General features: G+C 37.1%; 1 long non-coding RNA gene across 1 annotated transcript; it reads left to right on the top strand.

Annotated features, from left to right (window-relative positions):
- Positions 1-247: 247 nt before the first annotated feature.
- Positions 248-2,538, top strand: LOC126662189 (uncharacterized). Its single transcript, XR_008789755.1, has 3 exons — positions 248-507; positions 588-664; positions 1,893-2,538. It is a non-coding gene; the product is annotated as an uncharacterized LOC126662189 (long non-coding RNA).
- Positions 2,539-6,374: the final 3,836 nt, after the last annotated feature.

Below are 6,374 nucleotides of genomic sequence, written 5' to 3'. Positions count from 1 at the left end.
AGGTTCAATCTACTTCTATTGTAATATCCCGTATTTTTAAATTATTTTTTTTTGTTATAATTTTTGCATTCGTCAAGTTTTAGGTAATTTATTATTATTATTATTAATATTATTATATATTTTTATTTAATTTTATTTTAGTCGCTCGTTAATTCGATCGTGGTCCGATTCGTGTTTAATGTGTATTATTAAATTTTAAAAGAAAAAGAAAATAAAAGTAAGTGAATAATTTTCATGCAAAAAGGAAGCCCATTCTTTCCTTTCTCTTATCATGAATGTGGCCTATTATTTTCTTATATGAAAAGCCCATTACTTGTGTAATATAATAGCCATTCATGTTTCACAAGATATGCAGCAAATCAATTCCTTATACGTTTCTTTATATTCCTTTTATTCACTATTTCAGAATCTATTTCTTTCGTTTTTCTATTCTGAAACCCTAGCCGCCATTCTCTCTAGACATTCCGAAACATCACGCTCGCATCCCTTCCACTCACGTTGGTCTCGGTAAGTAATCTCCTCTCTTTTTCTTATTTTGATTCGATATCGTAACACCGTGTCATAACTCATATTCTTTATTATGCTAGTTTAAATTCGAATTTCTTTCGACGATCCATCATTGTTCTTCGATCTCTTTAATCCTAACGCTTCGGAATCGAAAACGGTACGTGAAACTAACTCGTTTAATCGCCGCTACGGTTCATCGCTTACTTTTGTTCTTGTCTGTTGTGCTTCTTGATTGTTGCTGCCGTTATGATTTCTTGTGGGAATCTTGAGCTATAGCTGATTTTAATGGTAGATTAATGATTGACCTTGTTGTGATACATTCCTGTGTTCATCTTCCTTTGCGTTGTGAGTTTGTTGGTTGCCGTATCTTTTGTTACTGCCGAATTGCTTATTGGTTTTGGCCCTCATATGTTGTGTTGTGAGGTCAATAGTGGTGGGTACTATTTCGGTGTTAATCCCTCCAATTTGTTGTGTCCTTGTTTAAATATGGATTTGCTTAGTTAAGATTAGTATATTCAAGTTGTATGAATTCCATAGTTTCAGATTTAGCTTATGGCTACTTTTTTTATTCTTCCCGCCATGCATGTGCTGCTCCCTTAATTTTCCTTAGCATTTTATTATTGTTAAAGAATGAAAGATTTCATGGCTTAGAAATAGTATGGTTATTTGTAGTGGAGATTTCATAATTACGATAGGGCCATTTTGATCTTTTTATTACTATTGTTAACTTCATTTTATATATATATATATATATATATATATATATATATATTATTTGGATTATAATTTTAATTGTCTTTAAAAAAAAATTATTATCGGAATGATAATTGTTGAATAACTTTTAATCATATAATCACTTTGATAATTGTAGTTGACTTTAAAGTTGACTTTCCGTGCCATTTTGACTATAGTTACATTTTAACTTTTAAAACGTTTTTATTTATTTAAATAGTTAAGTATTGGTGGTAACTTGGGTTACTTGAATTATAAGATATTAAATCCTATTTTAATATAGATAATTATTTTATCAAGTATTTAAATTATAAACTCGGGTTTATAAATTTAATAAAATTTTGTTTGGGTTAGACTATGGTCGCCCGACAAGTGGGAAGAAGTTTGGTAGTTTTTAATAACTCGGCTGACTCACTGACATAAATTTTAACTTGGGTTAAATTAAATTGTTTAATAAATTACTTAAATTGTAATTTAATATATATAACTATTATAGTTTGGTTTCTATAACTTGGGTTATAGTTTTAATACGTTTTAATCTTATGTGTTTGATTATACATTGGCGTGTTGTTGTGTGTACTAGTTCTATGTGGTGTTTAGTACTCTTTAGAGTTAGGGTCTGATTTTAATTATGATTTTAATATTTTATTTAGACTCGTCGACTGTTCGTACTTCAGAGGCGAACCAGAGTTAGGTGCTTGTCGGTTTCACGTGGAATAGCAAGCAGTGAGTTTATATCTCTATTTACCTCTTTATTAAGCAAATGTTATATTTTGTAAATATATATGTATAAGCAGCTTTTGAATTGTTTTTGGCATTGTGGATTTGATTTGGAACGTGCTACTTAATGGGCATCATCGGGACTGCGTGCACACCGGTAATGATTATGGTATTGAGGTAGGTTTGAGATACGTCTCACCTTAGTGAGGGCACCGGTGGAAGATACGTCTCCTGGGCTCACTATTTATTAAGTGATAGTCGGGGATCGGTTATTGAGATACGTCTCACCGACACGACAATGGATTTAGAATTATGGTTTAGGGTTTCATTGATAATCCATAATGAAAATCTTTTTATTAAACGTTTTTAAAGGTTTTCAACTTAATAAATGTAAATGGTTATATAAACTCTACTCAGTAAATCTGACCCCGTTGTTTTCCCAAATTTTCCAGGTTTATGATTTGAGCATTGGTCGATCTCCGTTTCTTCATTCTCGGAGGTTCCCTATTTTATTTTTCAGAATAAAAGAGTCGAACTGTTTTAAACTCTTAGACCGCAGTAGTATTATTAGATTATTTATGATTAGTCTTTTATTATATTTTAGACTGTTGATTGTTGGTGATTACTTTACCATTTTTAGCATGATTACAGTAATTATGGTATTTATATTATATTGCCATACTGTTGAAGTTATAATTTCAGATAAGTATACTTTGAATATATGTTGCTTATTTAACTGCTAGACTAGGTTGAAGTTTCGGTTGCCCCCGAGCATGTGGTTTTCTGCAGGTACATTATTTTAAATGATATAAGTTGGTTATCCGCAAGGCTAGCTACGGGTTTTGGTACAACCATACCCATACCATAGCGCCGGTCACGATTCATGAAAATGGGTCGTGACATCTATCGTCAAAACTTGACCCGACTCTGTGATTACATTATTAATACCAACCATATACAAGTTCACGTTTGCAAATAAACATCAAGTTATAGGAAAAAGAATACAATCCATAAACAAACAATCCAATCTATACACAAACAATCCAATCCATACATAAATAGTCCATATAATTCAATACTTAAGCGATGCATTTAAATACTATCATATAATATATCAAATAGCTTTTGATATGATAATATGCGTCAGTAATATATACTCACGACTTGGTAAATCCAAAATCATGATACTATTACGTTGGCTGAATCCCACTAAGTTGATGTCGTCAATCGCGAAGCTTGTGGGTACGTCTGTCACAAAATACAATCAAATACGTTTAATTCATAAACGTATATCACATATAACAATCCTAAGTTATTAACTTAGGTCGACTTCTCTAACCCCGACATATGACACTTTACATTGTTTTGTTATTGACTTGTTATCGCATTTTATATCGTCGACTAATTGATTTTGTATTCAATCCCGATCGTTATTTGATTTCTGAATCAAATAACTCAACATACTACTTTGACTCAACTTCAGTCTTTTTATCAATGATTTATACATTGATTAGAGTCGTTTGACGATTTATCGTTGTAATACCCCGTAAATTTTTTAAAGTTATTTATTTGAATCTCCGGTGATATTTGAGTCATTTTCAGTATCGTAGTTCGATTTATGGTTTGAGTAAATTATTAGTTTGAGTTTGAGTTCGTTTCGTGGTTCGATTTTATTTTGGGCTCGGCTCGGGTGGTAGTTGGACCAGGTTAGGGTTGAACTAAGTTGGTTCAACCCATTTTTTGGTCAGGTCTCATTTGAAACAAACGAGACCTGTTTTTCTTGTGAGGCCTCGTTAGACACGGTGAAGTCTCGAACGAGACACTGTTCATTTTTGCAGTGTCTCGAACGAAACTTCACTGTCTCAAACGAGACATTGCTATTCAGAGCAGTGTGATTTCAAATCTTTCCTTCTTTATATTTCCTTCTTTATAAAAAGCAACTAACATTACCAACGTACCTCAAGGAAAGAGGAAAGGATAACGGTTCCTCATTTCGGACTCCGTCTCCTAAGTGCATTCTTCTACAGAGTGATTCCGCCACAGAACTTTGACCATCAGAATCTCCTTGTTTCGCAACCTACGCACCTGCGTATCGACAATCTCAACAGGCTGTTCCTCATACGACATCTCTTGGTCAACCTCAACACTATGTGGTACAATCACTTGAGAAGGGTCAGAAACGCACTTCCGCAACATCGAGATATGAAACATTGGATGCACCAAAGACATGTCTGGCGGCAAAGCCAAACGATAAGCAACTGCCCCAACTCTCTCTGTAATCTCATACGGATCAACAAACCTAGGCGCTAACTTTCCCTTAACACCAAAACGCATAACGCCCTTCATAGGCGAAACTCAAAGAAATACATAGTCGCCAACCTGAAACTCAAAGTCCATCCGCTTAAGATCAGCATAACTTTTGTGCCGACTAAAGGCAGTCTCAAGCCTACGCTTGATCAAAGGTACCTTCTCAGAGGAAATCTGGATGATCTCAGCTCCAGAAAGTTTACGCTCGCCGACCTCTTCCCAACATATAGGAGATCGACACTTGCGCCCGTACAAAGCCTCATAAGGTGCCATCTCAATACTAGCGTGGTAACTGTTGTTGCAGGAAAACTCAATCAAAGGCAAATGAGTATCCCAGCTACACTGAAAATCCAGAACACACATCCTGAGCATATCCTCCAAAGTATGAATAGTCCTCTCAGACTGTCTGTCAGTCTGAGGATGAAATGCAGTACTGAAATCCAACCTCGAACCCAAGGATTCCTGCAATGCCTTCCAAAACCGAGAGGTGAAAATCGAACCTCTGTCTGAAACTATCGACACTGGTACACCATGAAGACTAACGATCCGATCGATGTACAATTGTGCCAACTTCGAAGCCTGATAAGTAACCTTGATCGGTAAGAAGTGAGCTAACTTCGTCAAACGGTCAACTATCACCCAAATCGAATCATACCCCTGTTGGGTACGTGGTAAACCAACCACAAAATCCATAGCGATCCGCTCCCATTTCCACTCTGGAATAGGTAGCGGTTGCAGATATCCAAACGGTCTCTGATGTTCTAACTTTACCTGCTGGCAAGTCAAACACTTAGACACAAACTCTGCAACATCCTTTTTCATTCCGCTCTACCAGTACGTACCCTTGAGATCATGATACATCTTGGTAGAACCCGGATGAACACTGTAAGCTGACTTGTGCGCTTCCTCCAGAATCTGGTCTCTCAAACCATTTGAATTTGGAACACACAGTCGAGAACCGAACCTGAGAACTCCATCCACCAGAACAAACTCAGAATTTCCATCCAGATGGATCTCATCCATAATCCGTTTTAATTATAGATCCTCAGCTTGTGAAGCTTTGATCCTATCAATCAAAACCAGCTGCACCTATAACTGTGCCAACAAACAACCTTTCTGCGAAACCTGAAATCCGTATCCCGAAGCTAACAAACTATGCCACTCACGGACCATGGGTCTCCGCCCAACCTCAGAAATATGGGCCAAACTGCCCGAAGACTTGCGACTCAAAGCATCGGCTACCACATTAGCCTTACCCGGATGGTACTGAATAGAACAATCATAGTCTTTCAGTAACTCCAACCATCTTCGCTGCCTCAGATTCAACTCCCGCTGATCAAAAATGTACTTCAGACTCTTATGATCAGTAAAGATCTCGCAAGTAGCACCGTACAAATAGTGCCTCCAAATCTTAAGAGAAAAAACCACAGCTGCTAACTCCAGATCATGAGTAGGATAATTCACCTCATGCTTCTTCAGCTGACGAGAAGCATAGGCAATCACCTTACTATGTTGCATTAACACATAGCCCAAACCGATACGAGAAGCATCATAATATACAGTGAACCCCTCAATGCCAGATGGCAAGGCCAACACAGGAACTGTAGTTAAAATCTCCTTGAGCTTCTCAAAGCCCGCCTCACACTTGTCAGTCCACTCAAACTTAGCATCCTTCTGTGTCAGTTTAGTCAACGGTGCAGATATTCTGGAGAAATCCTGCACGAACCGACGATAGTAGCCAGCCAACCTGAGAAAACTTTTGATCTCAGTAATTGACCTTGGCCTCTGCCAATCCATAACCGCCTCAATCTTCTTTGGATCGACCTTGATCCCATCCTTCGACACCACGTGTCCTAAGAAAGTAACTTGGTCCAGCTAGAATTCGAACTTTGAGAACTTAGCATACAGCTGATGCTCACGCAAAGTCCGTAGTATTGTCCTCAAGTGGAAAGCATGTTCCTCCTCACTCCGAGAGTAAATCAATATGTCATCAATAAACACAATAACGAACTGATCCAGAAAAGGCTTGAACACTCGATTCATCATATCTATAAACGCTGCTGGTGCGTTCGTTAACCCGAAAGACATGACCAGAAACTCGAAATGCC

Source organism: Mercurialis annua, linkage group LG8 (genome assembly GCF_937616625.2).
Source record: "Mercurialis annua linkage group LG8, ddMerAnnu1.2, whole genome shotgun sequence".
Classification (NCBI taxonomy): domain Eukaryota; kingdom Viridiplantae; phylum Streptophyta; class Magnoliopsida; order Malpighiales; family Euphorbiaceae; genus Mercurialis; species Mercurialis annua.
Note: the sequence above shows the minus strand (reverse complement) of the source record. Positions and strands in the feature narration are given on the sequence as shown.